The sequence below is a fragment of the Apostichopus japonicus genome, chromosome 22, assembly GCF_037975245.1.
Source record: "Apostichopus japonicus isolate 1M-3 chromosome 22, ASM3797524v1, whole genome shotgun sequence".
NCBI lineage: Eukaryota > Metazoa > Echinodermata > Holothuroidea > Aspidochirotida > Stichopodidae > Apostichopus > Apostichopus japonicus.
In genome coordinates, this window is record NC_092582.1 from 18771440 (window position 1) to 18794217 (window position 22778).

At 33.3% G+C, this 22778-nt stretch overlaps 1 protein-coding gene across 5 annotated transcripts in view; it reads right to left on the reverse strand.

Moving 5' to 3' along the window:
• LOC139964261 (voltage-dependent calcium channel type A subunit alpha-1-like) overlaps positions 1–22778 on the reverse strand; it is a 270526-nt gene that overhangs the window by 147890 nt on the left and 99858 nt on the right. Inside the window, exon 1 of one of the 5 annotated variants that reach the window (XM_071965720.1) lies at positions 13532–13778. The exons of 3 other annotated variants lie outside the window; for them this stretch is intronic. The gene's annotated coding sequence lies outside the window, so the exon portion shown is untranslated. Of the gene's footprint in view, positions 1–988; positions 1228–13531; positions 13779–22778 lie in introns of those variants that run through there. One more of the 5 variants, XM_071965718.1, reaches the window with a different exon arrangement.

Genomic DNA, 22778 nt, shown 5'->3' on the forward strand with positions numbered 1-22778 from the left:
TTTGTGGTCTATAATTCATAATTTGCATTGAATAAATAGGAATTCTGGAAGTGTAAAAAACAGAACACATAAATCTACATTGCAAGATTTCGGGATTTTGTTCAATTTTTTGCTGTTGTTGTTTTTGTGTGTTCCAATGGTTTTTATCGCTTTTGTCTTCTTCTGGTGAACTGACTAGAAGTATACGCAATTCGTACATCAAAGAAGCTATATATAGAATGACTCGGTAGCGAGATTGTAATCAAGCCCAAATTCAGATAGTGCGTTTGTGGCTTCCGTTATTACCTAAAACATGATCTATATTATACAATAACAACTCCACAAGTGTATCTATTTATTTCACATCTTTCACGGGAGTACCGTAGTTTATCATATACTTACTAAGTAAATAGTATAAACAAGCAATTCGATTCAGCCGTCAATATAGCTTGTCTATTTCCAAAAAATATAAAATCATTAAACTGCAACATTTTCTATAGACTGAATGTTTTTATTGTGGCTGGTAATAGAATTCACAAAGCCTAAGCTTTCTAACAGCTTCAATCAATTTTATATATGTTTTCAGCTGTATTGCTTTGGTGCCGCGTTATCACATTGAAAAGTCATATAAATTCAAATGAATATTTAGGGAATACATTTTTGTTAAATTACAGAAGAGTAAAATCAATTTCTCAGTCTTTTGCCACAGGTTGACAAATCAGTTTTATCACATTATACGTGTATGTGCATAAGACATTCACATTGTATTCTTCTTTTATAATTATGCATACTATTTGAACTAATGTTCTAGTGACCAAAAAAACTATGAGTTTCAACTTAATTGATAAGTACATATTTTAAATACTTTATACACTAAAACAAACTTAAAACGGAGTATTTGTGAAAATATTTACAGGGTTGACCATTTTAGTGACGAAACGGTTTTGCTATACCATGCAATAATGCCCTACATACTATTTGCGTGCAAGAGGCGAAAGCTATAACTCACCGATCACGTTACAGTAATTAACTCGATGAGAAAGATTTGTGGTTTTCTCCGGAACATGAATCAATCACGTTTTTTCTCGTTTACACAATGTTTTCCGAATCATACTGTATTACTATTTCAGTTGCAAAGTAAATTTCTCCATCGTTCACAATTCTTTAATATTTCACCTCAAATATATCCGAAATGATTTGATACAGTGGAAGACAATAATATTCAATCCGTTCAGTGTTTATATACGCAATCCTATTGAATTTTAGTTGTGTTGTAAATTCTAATGTTCACCTTTCCGAATTTGGTAGATTATTCACCAACAAACCTCACAAAAAACACAAACAAATAACAAATAGAATGACAGCTGTTATTCTGTCACTTAGAATACGCTTATTCCCATACAAAATAGGGCCATCTCCAACTGAAAGCCGCGTAACAACACATTCACTATATTGCCTGACGAATATGTACAAAACTATGCCTCATGCAATGTTAGTAGTACACAATATTGTATATGGATATATCGACCACAGTGAAACACACACACACACACGCACGCACAGTACAGTACAGTTAAGAGAAGGTCGCACGTTAACTCATACATATTCATAAGAGATCATTTCTGCGGGTTTCAGAAGTAAGCTGTAAAAAGCAATTATAGAATGAGAGCCCTTTTGTGTAATTAAGGCAGGATGGCTTGTTGGTTGTGTGCATATGAAGTCTAGCTGGGAATATATGATGTGCAACATATTTTAAACAGTGCATACACGAAAAATATTATATATATATATATATATATATATATATATATATATATATATATATATATACCGTATACATATATGCATGCAGAAATAAACGTATCCATATAGCATGATACAACGAATGCGAACATTGTGCATATTATACGAAACCTGACACATGTTTAAGTAGTTTAATCAATTTGACACCTTGGTTTTAATTGCGTAAACCTGGGAATTTATTGTTGCGTATGTGAAATGTAGAACCATTGTATTCAGAATTTGTAATACGACATGCAAATATCACTCGCCGAAGTCCCGAGAATAACGTTATGAAGTGATTTTAGCTACCGTTTCAGTTTGGCACTATTTCACAAAGGATTTTATTATATTTTTCAAAAACTATTAGAGAGATTGCTACAAATTGCACGATGTTATCGGTAACTTATTAAAGGGTTATTTATTTGGCTAATGTAATGAGATAAATTAACAAAATGTGTGGATACGGTGTTTTGGAGGCAAAATTGGATGAAAGGTTGCTTGCACTTATATTTTGTTATAAGTAATGACTTCTCACTTGACAATAAGTTTGTACATATTCACATAATGGATATATATATATATATATATTTATATATTTATATTTTTATATATTATTAAGAAGCTTTGAACGCTGATGATATGTATTACTTGGAACTTGTTTTATTATCGGGTAAAGCGGAGTTTTCTGAAGGAGATGTGGGGCATGGGGAGGATGGGGGAGGGTAGAGGAGGTGGGGTAGGATGGGGTTAGTGTGATTTGTAATCTACTTGTTTTCTTTGCTTTGTTTTCATATAATGGCATTTAGAGTTTTGCCATAACAGCTTCGTCAGATTTGAATAGTCACTGAAAACAACTATTCTTATAGTTTGCTCTACATAATTATCATTCTTTCTATAAAAAAGGAGATAATTGAATGAATATAAAGAAATTGTTCAATGTATTATTATGAATACATTGCATATAGAAAAGATACATGAATGAATGAAGGAATGCACGAATAAATGAATGAATAAATAAATAATTAAACTTGATTTTTTTGAATGCACGAATAAATGAATGAATAAATAAATAATTAAACTTGATTTATTTACGTCATGTTGAATATAACCTCTCCGGGAATTTCACATGTGCCTCTATTATATTATGTACATGTTTTGTTGTTGTTCAAAATTGCTGAGATTTCCAAAACAAATTGCTTATAATTGGCTTCATGTTTTTTTTTCCATTAGGATATAAGCCTGACCAAGCGAACTCACCTATAGAGCTTGAGTTTGGAATGGTCTTTATTTATTAAAATAACTATAGATAGAAACCACACTAAAACTAGTCGGTCGTACCTTTAGGGTAATTACGACTCAGGCTTTCCTCTCTCTCCTATCTTTCTCTCTCTTTCTTATCTTCATATCTAAACATTTATTCTTTTACTATATGATCAGTCCGCTCGTGCATTTAATTGCTTACGGAATGAGGCACCTGCCGGTCTGGTGCGAGGTCGAATAGTATATTTCACAGTTTACCAGAGGTATCCAAGAAAGCTACGTACAGTACGACCTCGGGGTACACATATGGTTCGCATGCATGGTTGAGAAAATAATGATGACAACTATGCGATATGAGATTAGAAAAAATAAAAGGGAGAATGTAGGGGGGAGAAAAAAATGTGTGATAAAGTCACGCAATGATAGCATGCAAAATTATACTCACAGAGAACACTGGTATATAGCATTGATGATGCTTAAAAGTCATTCTTTCCCCCCACAGTAATTTAGTCTTATTTTGAAAGAATATATTCACTTTTTTGAAAGAAATGGATGACGACCTAGTTTACATATTCGATGTTGTTTAATAAAAATAATAATAATTATAATAAATGGTACTTATAACTCAGAGCGCACTCTTAAGTTACTTGGAAATGTAAGAGAACTTTGTCATTTGCAAAATTACAAGTGAACAAATTGTTAAACCTTGTACTTAGAAAAATATATGTAAAAAAAAAATAGGCCTAACCAGACACAGAAAAGTATACTATTTGAAAATTAATACCCAATGGTAAAAATGTTGGAAAATATTTTGAAATTTGAAATGCTAGAATGGTGGGTGCAATAACTATATATATCCTACTTTATAATAATCAAGAGATGATGCTCACACGTCATAAATCATAGATCTATAACAGGCTGATACTTAAACACTAGGAGATATCATAAAGAACTCTATATGAGATCTATATAAGACTATATATACAGAATGTCAGCATTAACGTCGATATAGAAAGACTTATAGCTGATAAGGTAAAATTCATTTGAAATTTCTAGGAATAGAATGTAATTGAAGATCTTGCACGTGTCATTAATCTACATAATTTGGCCAAAACGTCTTGCTGGATTTCGTTATGTGTATGCTTACTGTATATGGTCATTATCACAGAATTTGTCATAGTCAAATTCTGCACTATCAACCAACTATTTTTCTCCCCTTCAATAATTTTTAAACACTAAAAACACTATAAATGAGGACAAATTCAGGTGTCTTCAGAACCACACCCATAGCTTAACATGCTAGAAATACCGTATCATCATCTCATAGGGTACAATGAGCATTTATTGTGTAAATCGCTTAAATAACAAACCAAATAGACCTTTTTCCTCCTCCACATGGAATTGTAGCCTAGCCTATAGCCTAACACATTTCAACTACAAACGCGCGACAAATCAAACCGGCATAATATACACTAGCCTATATATCCAGTACACATAGTCTTCATGCAGACTTATCTCAAAGCCGACCTAGTAAACATGCTGTTAAGAATGACGAGAGCTCTTCTCTTATGAGTCAAAGATACCCCTGGGAAGATCAGTTGCCATAGTAACTCTTAAAACCAACCTCAAGATAGCCGAAAGTGATAGATCACTTGAAGCAAGTCTTGGGCGGGATAACAAAAAGCTTCCTCTTATACTGCAGTGCATATAGTCTCGGAGCTTGACGAAAAGGTCATGCATGTGTTTAATTTATGCAGAAGAAACCAAATTTTGCGTATAAGGTTTACAATATATTGAGGCTGTTCGACATTTACAGCAAAATTTTTCTCATATAACTTGAGCGAAAATTGTATCCAGAGAGAATGAAGGCAAGGTGAAAGAAACTGCAGGCCTTCAAATATATGTCACACAGAAGAAAAAACGTTCGTCTGTAAGATTATTGACTTTTTATTTAGAAAAAAAAACACATATGCGATGACATTTATTTGAAATTCATCTGAAGGCTGTTTGAAGTCATCCTGGCATTTCGTTACTTCATATGGAGTCTAGAAACGTACTATATGTGTGAAGTGAATTCTAGTAACTATAACAAATGTAACAAAATGTGCCGATTAATTAGTTCTACTGAAATTAAATGAAGGTTAGCTAAACATTTGTCAACATTAAGAGAATTGAATGTAAAGGGGAAAAAATGATTCCGGGCTCCGTCACAATATATCTAACAGTATAACATTTCAATTTTAGTATTATAAAATTTGGCAACAGCGATCAATATTATAATCGATTAAAAATAGTCATAGGTGTAACAAAATCTATCTTTGTTATGAACTATACCACACAAAATATTTCAAACGAATTCGTTATTGTCTCAAAAACGTGGAAATTAAAAGGGAATTTGAAAGGTGAAAACAATCAACATTTTGGAATAAACCTATTTTTATTCTAAGCACAAGAGTCGCATGCTTTGATAAGCTAAACATTATAAACTTCCATACAGTTCAAATCAGTAACTTACATACGGTTATCATGCTATATATATATTTATGAACAATTTGTTTCTGTAGCCTGGAAATATTGGTACATGAATATTTGGAATAAAACGATGACAATTTTAGCTGAAGCTCATGACAGTGCTATTTTTAAAAGGCGTTGAAAGGGACTACAATGCCGGCTTTCTAAAACTATAAAATGAAAATGTTGTGAAATGAGCTTTTTTCCTCGTTGGCCGGCTATTTTACCAAACCTACAACGTATAAGGCAAGATTAGGCGCCCTCCTGTGTTATATTTCTTCGCTAAATGAAGGTTAATGTGCAAGATATAAGTCTATTCTAGTCTATGAAGTCTATTCAGTTCTCAAAATTTCCCATAGATTCTTAGTTTTGTAAGATTTCCGTCATGATAAAAGAGAAATGTCAAAACTGTGAAGAAAACTTTTATTTCCTTACTTGAAATAAAAGTTGACGGGTTAGCCAAATTATTGATCTATATATGGTGTGGTAGCAGCAAAGGCTTTCTTTTTTTTATATCAAAATCAACACCAAAACGCTGCCTTAACATGTCTATTTATGACTTTAATCTGAATTGTTGAACTTAAATTATGACCTATAGCATATATACTATTGTTTCAAAGTAAACGCTTTCGGTAAACTTGATACTATAACTTCAACGCACCTCTGTCACTTATATCGCAGTCTTTTGTATATAGATTATAACGTGCGATTGAATGATGTAACAATACAATGTTAAAGTATCATCTCATCTAAACATATAATATAGTTCCTGTCACAATATAAACAAATAACATGGATTCTCTCACCCCCCCTTCCCCCAAAGTTAAAAAAATATATATACAAATTTGTTGCATGTTTTTATAATTTTCCGCTTGATCTTGTTACACAACGTTGCACTTTTAATTTATTGCATTTTGGTTTTCAATTTCTCCTTGCATTTTGAACTTAATATGTCAAATTTACGGTTCTCTCTGCATTGCTGAAATTGTCAATCGAATAACCTGGTCGTTTCATTATATATATATATATATATATATATATATATATATATATATATATATATATATATATATATATATATATACCGTACTATGTAATAAATAGGTCTAGTTCAGGAAGTATTAACTATTTATAATATGACTTTGTTAATCATTCTCTCTTTTCTTCATTTTGTAAAACTACAGGATATAATATAGTTTTTTTTTAAATATTGTGTACATGTGTTACCTGTTGAAGGCTCTGAATGATCCTATGGTTATTTTGTATACAACGAGTATACATCTTTCCAATTGTTTTTTTCATTTTGTTAAACTACAGGATATAATGTAGTTTTTTTAAATATTGTGCATGTACATGTGTTACATGTTGAAGGCTCTGAATGATCCTATGGTTATTTTGTACACAACAATGAGTGTTTATACATCTTTTCTCATTTGTATAGCAATTTAGTTACATTTTAGTAACCTGTCAAGTAAGGCATAATTTATCCGGTTTATTACGTATAGCATAATGTTATACAACATTATTCAAATTGATATAAATTGCCTGAAAACTAAACATTGTCGTTGTCATAATTTACAAGTGTCATGATTTCTAATAAAAAGTACCCTACTCTTCTTCCTTTTTTTTTTTGGGGTAAAAAAAAGTGTTCGTTTGTTTTAAAGAACATCATAATACTGGACGCAATTATACGGAATGCAATAGTTTCATTAAAATTTGAAGTTCCCCAGGTTGAGTGTTGCATGTGATTACGGTGAAAAAAGAGCATCTTGGCTACGAAATGTTGAGAACACAACCAAATCGCTCATTAGTCCTCACTCGGTGCAAAGAGGAAGAAGAAGAAGGAAAAAAAAGCTCTGAGGAGAATTTCTTAATTTGATGCAATCGCAAATTTATTTAAAGTAATACTATGTAAAACGAAAATCAAAATTGCCGGCAAGTTAAATTGTCTACAAGTTGCAACCACAATGCAAAAAAAAACAAAAAAAAAACATTGAAGATAATTTGTACTTGGAATGACACACCAACCCGCACTTTATCAAAAGTTTAAATTTCAATTCAGTGACAAAGTCATGTTTCTGTGCTCTTGTACATATGTTATGTGTTCTATATTACTAAAACATGTAACCTATTAATTATACATTCTCTATTTTTTTCCCTCAGTACGTTATTTGTACCGCACCAATGATTTGATAAAATTAAGGAAATGGAATTGAATTGAATTACCACAATCAACGCCAACAGCTGCTTTAACCTATAACATATGTCAAAGATTTTGTTTTATGATACCCGCCAAAAAATAAAAATAAAAACCGTGCTAACGAGAATGAACGTAACAATATCTCAAGTGACGTCAGATTCCTGTTCAGACGACTGTAACACTATTAATTATTATCCTAATTTCAAATAAGATTTTTGTCATGGTTGGCACTCCATAGAAGTATCTACTGGATGGATGGATGGATATATGGATGGATGGATGGATGGATTGATGGAAAAAAACAACAAGCCAAACAAAATCCTTGTTACCTTTGAAAGACATCTAAGCGTGAAAGTCATACATTTGATTGAATTGAGGGGCTGTCATTTTGTCCCGATGCATTTGGTCAAAGTTTCATCAAGAGGAAACTATTTCCCCTTTTTTTTATATTAACTTACATTTTAAAGAGTGAGTGTAAAGACAATGTTCATATTGTGTAAGCCATCAATGAAACTAAACAAGGTAATTAAGATTCTCCGGGCTCTAGGTAACATTGGGTCAGGTCAGGTCAGGTCAGGTCGAATTGATAAAGTTTCGGTCTTTGTGGAGGAATATACGAACCCTGATACGCCCTCTAAGGGGGGGGGGGGATTACTTATGAGGTACCGCTTATTTTTCAGTAGTATCCACTAATCCATTACAAAGACGAGGGTATATAGCTATCTTTATGACTCCTTCAAAATTAAGAGGTAACTTCATGGCAAAGCATATATATAAATATATATAACCGCTAACTGAGATCTCTCTGCCCCTCCCAAATACACACAAAATGGGGAAAATATCTTTCATATCATCTCTTTCAATCCCTTCCGTTTCATCCATCATTCATCCATTCATTCATACATAAATTCATTCATTCGTTTGTTCGTTCGTTCGTTCGTTCATTACATTGTGTCTTAATTCATTCATTTCTTTCATATCATCTCTTTCAAGCTCTTCCGTTTCATCCATTCATTTATTCATTCATCCAGTCATTCATTCATCCATTCATTCATTCTAATTGAAGAGGGAATATGCTAAAATCCCAGGTCTGTTTGACACGCATATAAAAATTAACAGTAAGTGGAAATAAAATTTAAAAAAAAAACAAGCATCGCAACTGTATAACAAAAGTTATTTATTGAACGAGAGAATTGCAACCACCCAGCCCTTTCCTAACAGTGTCTTTGCACAAGTGAAAAAAAGCGAGCCTATAAAAGTTTCATGTTGTGATAAATCATTTTCCTGTCATGTCTATACACACTGTATGAGACACAGAATCAGACTATGTTCAAAACACATCTGAAACAACTACTACAGGCCTATAGCTTTGCAATTTGCCGTCAGTATGGATAACAGTTAAAGTCGACTTAGCACAAAGTGCACAGTTTTTTATCATGGTTGTTTTATTCATCCAGGTCTTAAAAAACTGTCTAGTGAATGTTGTTCGTGTTGGTTATTAAAATTCAATACATTATCAAATAAATAAAAAAAATACACAGCATAAAAACTACAGTAAAATAATTTCCCAGGAGTAAGTATTCAAGCGCAGTATAGTAGTTGAATAGAAGGCCTAGATATACGCTTGCATGTCACTGAAAGGATTTTGTTTTTGCCAGCCTCAAAGTAGCACTATCACCACTATTGAATAAAGTTAGTCATATAGTTATCGTAAGTAGTATAATTATACTAATGCATTGTATACCAAATATATTTGATAATATATTACATGTATTACACAAACACAAATAAATAGGATATATATATATATATATATATATATATATATATATACATATATATATATATATATATATATATATATATATACATATATATATATATATATATATATATATATATATATATATATATATATATATATATATATATACATATATATACATATATATATATATATATATATATATATATATATCCTATGTATATATATATAGCCTAAATTATATTTATATATTTATAATGATATGCAGGCCAGGAGCCTGAAATGTATTTCGCTCATATGTCATGTATGTTGACTTATATAATTGAAGTTGAATTTGGTGATACAGTGTGGTGTTCACAACGCGACAAAAAGATAGTTCTCCAGGTGTATGGATATTGTGAATCAGATAATGTGATGACAATACTTCGTCATCGACCACTAACAAACTTCTCTTCACATTACAAGCTGCGCTGTCAGATACACATTCACGTTGTAGCATAGCCGTATAAGAGCAGGTGGACTTTTGCATTTATGAATATCAAGTTGATTTTATATATATATATATATATATATATATATATATATATATATATATATATATTTGTCGCCAAGGAGATGTGCCGCGTAAGCAAGAAGTGCCTAGTTTTGAGAGGTGTGAAATTGTTGTGAATGAGTAAGATTAATGGTATATTTCCCTGGCGAGTGTACCAAAGATGGCTGATAATAATTGAAACGTCGCAAGCTCCCTACACACTGAAAGATGGTCCTCAAATGACACAGATCCAATTGTGAGCTGAAATGTGAAAGATTGATCACAGCATAGAGTCAATGGAAGCCACTGAGGCTAGGAATAAGGTGGACAACGTACATCACAAAAGCTGCATAAATTTTCGGAGAGATATATGCAACTCACATCAGGCTGAAGAAATAAATATAAGTTGTGTACATGGTAAAAGTGTAAACCTGCTTTAATGCTTTCAAACTGTTATGGTCAAACTTAATTAGCATTTACAAGGATGGAGCCAATTTTGGAATTATTTTGATCTCATTATACCTGATGACTACATGTTAAAGAGATGAGGTACCGTATATTTCAGTGACAATTCGAATAATTATGGTACATCACACCCCTGTGGTGCTTAACTGCACCCAGCTGATGAAGTGGATCAGTGGCGGAAGGGAGGGGGCGGTCAGGCGTAACACGATACATGGGATGGGCTCACTATTTTGGCGATTGTGGTCAAAAAGAAATGTAGGTATATACAGTATATGTACCTCGTTAAACAAGATTTTCTGTCGCAGAAAGACCTAAAAACTGGTGGGCATATTCCTGGGCATGAGATTCAGTGCCTCTTTACTCTCAAAGTATATGTTTTATTCATTAAGATTAAGGTCACCTGGCTAATAAAGGTCAAATGTCATTGAACCAAAAGCTGAGCATAAAAGAACGTTTCAAAATGAGACAATGAACGATACCTTTAATTTTTCAATGTTTATATCGCATTAATTGACACAAACTTTGTCAAGTGTCAAGAAGTCATTGGAGATAGCATGCTCATAAAAGTGTGTATAGCAATGTCCTCCTATATGAATCGTGGACATCAAACTTGGTGGATATATAAACTTTGGCCAATGCCTGTTATGCCGCCATGAGGGATAGTTATAACACGAGTGGTCAAAGGTCAAACTTTCTGCTACGCCATCATCATCTGCAACGCCATGGATGCCAAATTTGAGGTTTTCGACACTTTTAACCAAGAATTAAAGTACAATCGTCTTAACTGGCGAAATGATTCATCTGCCATGCATATATAAGCCAACAGACGTATCATTGGGAAATTCGCAGTAAGTTACTTACTGTAGTGTTACGAATTGACAACAGTTAGCGCTTGTGTCACGTCACGTGGATTATTGCATCAATATAGGTAAATAATTAATTAGCTCACGAGACTGTATCGTCTAAGGTATCGAGATATCCAAACGCCATTTACTGCAAGCTATATACTTCATCAGTGGTTTATATTCAATGCAGCGATAGATGATTGATGCAGTTTGATTTATTATTGAACAAACGTGATCAGCTTATGAACTTAAGATGGAACAAATTTAATAACAACTGTAACAATCAAAAACGTTGAATCATTGCCATAAAGCCATTGAAACATAAGTGTTATTCTTTCTTTTCCCATTTTTTGCGTCTGTTTTCTTTGCTAATAAAGTAGCTTATGGATAATATATATTAAGAAATACATACGTAGGCTTGTATACATTTAAATAGGCATATATGTGTGTATATATATATATATATATATATATATATGTGTGTGTGTGTGTGTGTGTATATATTCTTATATACGTTGCATAAACATGTTCTTATACATACACAGAGACATATAGATGAACATATATCCTATTATTTTGTTCTTTCATGTAAATTCCTTCAAACGCATCGTCGTTGAACGTTCATGTAGAACTTACATGTTTAGTATTAATTATTACTGTATACAGGGTATTACTGTACATCCATCACCTATATTTTATGTCTAGCTACGTCTTTCAGAACAAGTAAATTCATATTTAAAGATCAATACATTTCTTTGGAGGAAAATGATTTTTGTTTCATTCTGTCAATGCAACCCGCTTGTAAATTGGCTTTGTGTTGATGTTTCTTTATATAGTGTACTCTTTATATTCTTTATATATCGTCTCTGGGGTGACCTACTTTATTTTTGTAAGGAATATAGTGGGAGAAATATTATATTACACCACATAAATTAGCGTTAGGCCTAGTTTTTTTTTACCTCGCTAAACCCATAGTATAGTACACGTCCAGTATATCCTAGTTCACCATGTTCGAACACACAATCCCATCGTTAATTTTAACGAAACAAAATGTACAATAGCCTGACTGAGACGGGCGGGCCCCGGGAGAGGGGGTAGGAGAGGGGTAAAGGGTTAAAACATTCATAAAATGTCTTGTGTAGATGAAGATCTACATAAACTCATGAAATAATAGCTAACCCATGAAAGATAATAAGATCTTTGATTTAATCTCTTAGACTGAATGAAACGTATTCTTCCAGTTTTCGTATTTAGCGGTAGGCCTACGAATGATGGCTACCCAGAGCCTAAATGGCTAACTAATTTCACGCTTTCCTAAATTCGACCGGCAGAGCCTAATGTTACTATTACTCACGTGGACATGTATGGGGACGGATCATTAGAATAACCCCCCTCCCCCTTCCCCGTCAAGCAAGGGTATGTAAACTCACTTCTGACGATTGAGTTTCTTGAATTGCTTTTCTGCGGATTAATTTTACAATGTCATCGCTACTTCCCGATACAAGTATACCTGGAATTCTGCCACCCCCCTCCCACCTCCCACCTCCCAGATTATCGTCCATACTTTCAGACCTAAGTCGTTAGTTAAATATACCTCCATGGCACCTGAACATTACAATTGACCGTGAACTGAACTAACCAACTATAAACGTAATGATTGTCAATTAGAGAACGTATTGTGGGTTTTCCCCCCTTTCTTTCTATAGACCTATATGAGCCAACAATCGAGTCAGTAGGCCTACTATAGATCCAAATCTCACAGCATCTTACAAGTTACTGACATATAAATGGATGGAGATAGTTACTATCTAGCCAACGAAATGAATCGTTTTCATTGCGATATTTCTCTTGCCCCCTCCATCCCCCTCCCCATCCCCCCGTTCCGCATTATGCTCTCAATCATTTACTAGTGTAGGCTATAGTGTGTAGAATTTGTACGACATTAAAACCCACACTTATATATATCAGCTAAATAACACCGTTGCATTCAGAGAAATTGAACTTGCAATACAGCTATGGTACTCTAATAAAGGATCCCTTTTCTTCAAACTTATTATAATTAAACATTTAACCCCATGAAGAGTCATTAATGGTTAAATGCTTAATGATCCAGTACGTGTGTTGTGAAAGCAGAACAGATGAAACTAAACATAAAACCATGCAGTAGCCTATATAGAAGTGCAATTCCTTACCTTTGTATTTTCTTGTTTCCCTGATTCTGAATTGTATTTTGCTAAGACATCCTGGAATGTTGCTATACTCATATATAGGCCAATATAGATACTATACTGTACGAATTGTTGTTATTGTGTAGAGAAACAACGGCTATATTGCTTTCGATCTCCACAGCTCTGCCATGAAATGACTTTGTGGTTTACACATTGTATAATGTGAAGGTAAACTTTGTATGTGAATCTTATTCAAGGCGTATACCGATACCAGCGAATCTGATCAGAGATTTACTTAGCAAACACGAGAGTGTAAATGCCGTATTGTGTACGTGTGTTTACATTGAATAAGAGTCGTCGTCTCTGCAGACCTGCATCACCTAGGTGAGGCAGTGATCGACTCCGTTGACAAAACTGTTGATTCACTGTTATAGTCCCATATATATATGCTTATACAATTTATTCTTACAGATAACAAAAAAAGAGAGGAATTTTCTGTATTGTAGATGAGTATATATTCTACAGTCTTTCTCGAATAGTTATTCACTACGTAGTGGATTTATTAAGAGGGCAGGGGCTGAGGTAATATTTAGACCCTGGAGTTCTATAGGTGCAATAACTTGTCACTATTTTTCCTTGTAGCCTAGTGTTAAGACCTAGCGTACAGTAATATATATATATATGAAAGGCAGTCGAATTTCTCCATGAATGGATCCCTGATGTACAGTATAGGCTACCGTAACATCCCCATGCATGAGTTTCTCTACATTGCGGAACCAAGTACCTGGTTCGGTTAATCTCATATAGTGTATGGTTTTCCGTTATGTAAATATCATATCAAGTCGCATGGTAGCTATATAGTATCAACTCTATAGTAAGATGGCAAATTATGCATAGAAAATGCTCCGATTTATCTTATAAATTTGAAAAGATGAAAAGACCTTAAAACATCTCTATGTCTGGTCTCACACGCATTCCCTGTGGTAGCATTGAAATATCATATACTGTCTTCTAGATAATGTTAATTTGTCTCATCTGAGACTACAATTTCCGTTTCGCAGAATGTATGTAGCCGCATCAGGTATTTACTCTTGGTCAGCGCGCTACTCCAGGAATTGGGTCTCCATGGCAAACACTATCTTACACATACATTATGAGTTTGTTTTCACTGTCAGTGCAGTTGGTAAGACAAAATAAATGACTTTCAGATCAACGTTGATAACAACACGCGTCATCACGATATCACTAATACATTATGTTCAATGCACACCAACAAAGGTATGAATTTATTTCGTTAGGCATATACTGTTTTGATTAGTATATATGAAACAAGTTTAGACCTATTAGAAGTAAGACTTGAATTACCCACGATAGCTGATTTTTAAAAAATGAGATAAAATTAACGTAAATTGTAGCCATTAATTAGAATCACACTTCACTTTTTGATACACAGTGATTCAACAGAGGTCTGTCAGACTCGGTTAATATTTCTTTTGTTTTATTTCAATGCAACGCGGTGATGGAAAATAGCGTAAGTGATTGGTTTTCGTCGACCGAGAATAATTATGAACATTGTCTGTTATATAGCGACCAAGCTTTAGACATTTCATCTTCCAACAATATTCACTTTACCTTTCAGTTTCATAAAAGTCGCAAACGTTATACACAAAGACAGGCTTGACAGCTCAGCTTCAAACACAATTTTGAAGAAGCAACAAAAACAACCCTAAAAGTAAATATCTTTCTTCTTTCTTACACAGTAGCTACCGAGAGAATTAGTAGGAGCTGTTGTCAATATATATATATATATATATATATATATATATATATAATATCTGTCTTTCTTGACAGCAGCTCCTACTAATTCCTATATATATATATATATATATATATATATATATATATATATATATATAGGAATTAGTAGGAGCTGCTGTCAAGAAAGACAGATATTATATATATATATATATATATATATATATATATATATATATAGTAAACCAAACGAGCGTAATGAACTGTAGCAACTCTTTCATATACAACTAAGGTCATAAATGAACCATTACAAAGTCTACCATTGAGTTCGATAGTGTATAATATACAGAACTACCGTATACAATACGGTGAAGTCGCACACTTCTCTCCACAATTATGGATGGAAACTATATATACCTGTCCCTACTACATCGATCGACTTAGCAACCAGACTGTAGCTCTCGACCTAGTGATTACCTTTTTGAGTACTCAGCACGATATTAATTTGTTACGAGCGTATAATAAACTTCACCGTAGAGTCAAATAATAGTCACCCAGAGTAGAACGACAGCAAAATCGACTGAAATGTGTAACCAAGGCTTCTATACAAACAGCTTAAATGAAGTCCATATTCATGAGAAATTATTGATTTATTAACAAAAGGTTGATAATAAACCGTGTGTTTTGTTCAGAATTCATGACTCTGATCAAGAGCTGAACCGAGCTTTGTTTTTGGTAAAGAAGGCGGGGAGGGGAGGAGGTGAGGGGGGGGGGAGGAAAGATAGCAAATGCGGTAAACACAGCAACAGCGACGTTCATGTATTACGTGTATTGATTATATGTGAGATGATTCATGTATGTGGATAACTACACCATTGAGTATAGACAATGTTCATTTTCACGAGACATACAAACCACACAAACTCTGAAAAATCTGAGATCGATTCACCTAAATATTGTGTCAGACCAGACCGGTTAAAGAATTACTTCATCAGAGCAATGTTTTTTGTCATAATTTTATGAAAAGGAAAGTATAAAAGCTTAGAAGAATACAAAACCTAACAATCGATTCACTTAAATATGATTGCGTTTGATGTGACCGGTTTAGGAATTATTTCAGAGAATTTGATGTCATAATTTTTTGGAAAATAACCCACTTCAATTAAAATAAGATAAGTAGTTAAAATATTTTTAAAAAGTTTAAGAAAGCACAAAAATTGAATTGCTGACTTAGGTATGTTTATTTAAACGATTAAAAACAGTGAAACCTATATAGCCTACTTTTATATGTTTACAATGGGGATGAAATAGAAATTGGTGACTTTTATATATGTTTCGTATTGCGAAGGATTTATCAGAAGGTGAACTTTGACCTTACTGTGAGGAGACAGGTAAGCCTTGTCGCATTAAGCTACATATGGTTTGTTTCATTAAGTTTCCAGCCTTTGACATCAATTAGTCAACCACCCACGTCGTGTATAGTCCCCGAAGTGTTTACATGAACATTTGGACGTTGCTGATAACTATATGTACTTTACGTTTACTAACACATCTAAATAGCTCATGCTGCACGAAGATATATGCTTGAGTCTATGAGCCTTTATTACTAACCATGAGGCTAAATGTGTCCAAATGTCCAAATATGTGATGATGAAAAGAAGATGTCAACCAATACATTATATGTTTAAGTTTATATCAAAGTTACTGTCTTTAATTTATTCAATATGTACTTTTAATTTTTTTCTTAATAATATCGTTAACCTTCTCATCATGTGTGGCATTTAAAATCTCAGTTCACTTTCTTTCTGCGACAAAAAAAAAGCCGTCGAGAATTTGTTGTGAAAAAAACACCTATTTAGTCGGAAAGTACGCCTTAAGGCTAAGTTACCATGGTTACAGACTGCAATAAAGAAAGCTACAGAGCATTTCAGTCGCAAGATATATTCACGGTGAATATGAATCATGTGAACTATCCCCATAAAATAGAGTTGCACAATACATTTTCAGCATACATGAATATAAGCGCAAGTAAAAGAATGCTTGTTACTGGCGACAAATTTATTATTAATGTTAATGGTATATATAGATTAAGAAAGATTTGGGCAAGTGTCTTATCCAAAAGACACTTCAGTGTATATTTTGGACATTCAATCAGATTTACTATAGAGACGTCACATTTCTGGTTTCTTTGTAAAAGAGCGGGCAGATTTTTTAATTAACATATTCATTTGTGTTTGGCGCATTATGGGTTACACGTATATATGTCTGCTGAGTAGAATGAAAACAGAAAAGACGTGTATACTGATCTGAACCTTCTTTCCAGGACCTTCATTAGTCACCCTAATTCTCTCTGGTGACCTAACTTCTCTCCCTAAACCAGATCCGCCGAGTAAAAGTTACATATCCGAGGTATAGGCTACGGTATATACTACATGTAAAGACACGGATAGTGCATTGAACTAGTCCCATCTGAACATTTCCTTTGTTGATCTGAGCATGGAGGTGAAACCAGTATTTACCTCCATGATCTGAGTAAAAGGGTTATATTACGTAACCGCATGAAAGGTACTATGTTTCACTTCATTGGATTGGGTACAGCATTAGGAATAGCACAAAAAATCAGGAGAATCATCAGTTATTCACATGTACATTTATATGCTTACGTCTATAAAGTTATTAAAAAACCGGTCAATTCTGTACTTCAGAATTAGTCTGGTATAGCGCTTAGAAAGTACGCCATGAGATTTTAATGACGTCAGTCTTTTACACAAAATACTGTCTAATTACATAACTTGTCGCGCGAGTGCAAAGGCTCATTAGAAAGCCCACGAATAACAAACAGAGAGCTACATGGATCAAAGAACACAACGTACGGGTTGTTAAAGCAGTTGTAAATACAGAAGAGGGTACAAAAGATATGTCACTATAAACAATAATGCAAAATAAACCTCCCAATCAGTATTGATATGGAGACTGTTTATTTGGTTACACACGCTTGCACTTATAAGAACATAGTGTAATACGTATATGACGTATTACGTATATAGTAAAAAAAATTCCAATTTTCAGACCAGTGATAAGTTAAGCTCTACCGATCTTCCATGAATTGCTATTTACACGTTCATTACACGTTCATTTACACGTTCATATGTGCTAGTATTGGTTATACACAAAATACTAATAATCGTTACATTGTGCAGGATCTATACTTTAGGCAGAATTATTATTACACTTTGCCAAGGTAAGACATTTCCACTTCCTATCTATCGTCTGTTCGCTAACGGCGATCATTTTCATAATTGACTGCTTACATAATTAGTTTCATGATTCAAATTTATCGTTTATCAAATCCAATATGAATATCTCCATTTATATATATATATATATATATATATATATATATATAAATATATATATATATATATATATATATATATATAAGTATATATATTCATACCTGATTGGGTGTCTTTGTTTTTGAAAAAAATTAAAACAAAACAGTTCTACACAAGCATTTCATTGATCAAGCTTTATCCAATCGAAGGTGAACTCGGAAAATCCACAACTGATTTCAGAAAACAACACAAAAAATATTTATCGTTATAACTAGTGAACTATAGTTATCACTACATATACGTGTATTTAAATCATGAATATACAAGTCCTCTCATATTTCTCTATATACTTTGCACATTGTAATTTATGCGCGTTTGTGTGATCAATTCAAGAGAAACCATGCAAGCGTATCATCAAAACTTTCATATTTCAACTGCTTTGTTGATTAATAAAGCAGCGTTAGGGGGATTCGATCTATTTTGGAGGTACGTTGATATCGTGGGAATGAACCTTTTCAGAATTCAGTCAAAATTCAAATTATTTGACCTTTCCGTTTCTGAATTTCAAAACCTTTTGATTATAGGCCAGAAGGGTTTCGCGACGACTTAAAACATAGGCCTATACACACGACATGACTATAGTCATCATCACACACAACAAGAAATCAGTTGTGAAGATGGCTCCAATTTCAGAGGCTTACTTAGCCTACATCCTTTTCTTTCTTTCCATAACATTATCCAGTACGTAACTCGAGTAGAATTTAAAAAAAAAAAAAGAGGAAAAAATACTAGCTATGAACTCAAACTCATGTCGGTCTGGCAAACCTTCATTCTAAGAGCAACACGTTTATTATTCCGTAACCATGGCTACGTAACCAGTACATTATTGGATTGAATTTGCAAATAGACATTTTGTATTCATGTTCAGCACAGTTTTGCCGAGTCTTCGTGCAGACGATACAGGTATAGCTCGTGATATTGCTGCAGCTCCTCATTAAAAATCGTTGTACATTTGCATGCTTTTCACTGTCTGGGATTACTTCCATTGCACGCGTCATAGCTACAAGTAATAGATGTTACAAAATGATAAGCCACAGTCAGTGTGCAAGCAAGCAGCCTTGCCGTTGCTTCTGTTGTTTAATCTCTAATTCAAATAACGATGGAGTTGCAAGGACTGTGACAGAATTAACATTACACATGATGAGGCTATATACGTTAGGTATAAAAATCGTTACCATTTAATGTCGTCGTAATCTATTGATTTTCAATTGTTTAAATGGTTGTAACGCCCAATTAAAAACCACGTGTTTTGTATATGCACACTAAATGCATAACATAAGAGGGTTACACACTCTTAATTTATTGCTTGTTTACATTATTTAGATTATTGCTAATATACAGTAATCTGCTAGATATGGAACCTTTAACATGCTCGTTTTTTTATGTTTTTTTTTTCTTTGCTTGATTTTCAATGTGAAGTGCATGATGAGAACCTGAAGTACAGGCAATGTACTGTATTCCCCCCCCCCCCCCCAACGCCATATAACTGACAACTTTTTTTTTTAGCAATGAGCATCTGCGTACGAAAAGCTTGCTTTTGACAAGTGTAATATAAACATGGTAATTGCAATTTGGTCTTTCACCAAACATTTCGTTTCCAAGAACGAACTCTATAGCTTTTTCACGTTTCCCATGCATGTTGGCAAATCTTGCACTCAGTCGCCTCTGTCAGGCCACTTTTAATTTGACATTTCATTTCAGATGTGGGTGAAACTGCTTGACTGCCCTATCGGTGCTTGGAAGACAGTTCAAGCACATAAGTGTGTAGCGATGCAAGAGACAGCAGGACATACCGGTACTCTTGATGTGTCAAGAGTCACTGTGAAGGTGGAAATTAATGCAGTAAATGATCCCTAGATAGTAAGGTTGATACCGCATAATGCATACTATACATATATATATATATTACTGTTAGTACTTATAACAGTGGCATGATACATATAGGTTGCATGAGGACAGGATACTATTATATACTAGGCTACCATTCGTATAGTATAGGGAACAACGTACAAATGTACACTATATGACTATAGTATAGGATAGCATATATGTATTGGACAGCATATAGCTTACATATAGTATGTTTCATTGATAATTTATGTATAACAGTCATGATGTATAAATGTGAGAATAGTCTTGACAGGCTGTTCTAGTTACAGTAGAACGTGCGCATCAACACATGTATACATACTAAATATGCTATGCGCCTTTGCACCTTTGTACTTTGAGAGTACCTATAATATAAAACACTGACATGGAATTGCACGCGGTTCAGTAAGGTTGCAACGATTGAATTCACCACTAGTTTGATATGCTCACGGGGTAAGATGGGAAAAGGTGCGAACATTCAAATACATATGTGGGCAAAGTGAAACACTGTATGAAGAGTCAAACGTTATGTTCATGAAGGCAAGTGAATAACATGGTTCTCAATGAAACTACTTCATCTGAACCTTCTTTAGGCAGCATAGATATACATGCGTTTAATAATGGTAGTACTACATATCCTTGTTATAGTATTAACTAGGCCTATCCTTTTTATATGATACTACATATCCTTATTATAATACTACATATACCAATCCTTATTTATATGATACTACATATCATTATTATGGTACTAAATATCCCTATTATAGTACTACGAATATGGTGCTACACATCCCTACTATATAGTACTACAAATCCTTATGGTACAAACACATCCCTGTTTCAGTACTACATATTCTTATTATGGTGCTAAATATCTTTCTTATATGAAACTACATATCCTTAAGTATCTCTGTTTTAGTACTACATATTCTTTCTTATTATAGTACCATATATCATTATTATAGTACTACACGTCCTGTTTATAGTACTAACTATCCTTATTATATGACAACAGATATCCTTAATGTAGTATTACACATCCCTATAATAGTATACATATTCTTATTATAGTACTTTATCTCCATATTAAAGTACTAAATATCCTTATTATATGGTACTACATATCCTTATCATGGTACTACACGTCCCTATTAAAGTACTGCATATCCTTATGATGGTATACTACACATCCCTATGATAGTACTACATATTCTTCTTAAAGTACTTTATCTACGTATTAAAGTACTAAATATCCTTATTATATGATACTACATAACCTTACTAAGGTACTAAACATCCCTATTATAGAACTACATATCATTACTATGGTATTATACATCTCTTATATGGTACTACATATTTTGTATTATTGTACTATATATTCTTATAATAGTACCATATATTCTTATCATAGTACTTTATATTCTTATTAATAGTAGCACATAGCCTTATATGATACTACATATCATTATTATGGTACTACACATCCTTATCTAAGTATAACACATCACTGTTATAGTACTACATGTCCTTCTTATAGTACAATATATCCTTACTATATGGTACTACATATCCATATCATGGTACTACACATCCTTATAGTACTACACACCTCTATAATAGTACTACACATCCCTATTATAGTATTACACATCCCTGTTATAGTACTACATATCCTTATTATAGTACTATATATCCTTACTATATGGTACTACATTTCCTTATTATGGTACTACATATCCCTATAACAGTGCAACACATCCTTTTACTAATACTACATAACCCTTCATGTACTAGCGCAATATGTTGTACGGACGTTTCGAATTAATTATTCTTGTCGTGGAAGGATGGAAAATAGTTGGTTATTACTGCAGTAGCCTTAACAATGCAGGCATGACAATAACACATACATCTGAATTCGATCGTTCTATGCAACGTATATGTTATTCATCCGTCGTTTGGCATATAGCCACCTACAGAAACGTGTTGTATGATGCTTAAGCTATAGGTCGTGATGAATTTGTTTGGTGAAAATTAACAAAATGTACTTCAATTTTGTGAGTGTTTTGTAATATTTTAGTGAATTAAAACCAGCAACATATACTTAGTATTGACGTGTATATGGATGCATGTCACGTGAAAAATCATTGTTCACCCGTTCGGTTAATGGTATAAGACAATTCATGCAATCAGGTTACTGTTTATATGACACAATCACACACTTTGCATGAAGTCGGTTTACAGGGTAA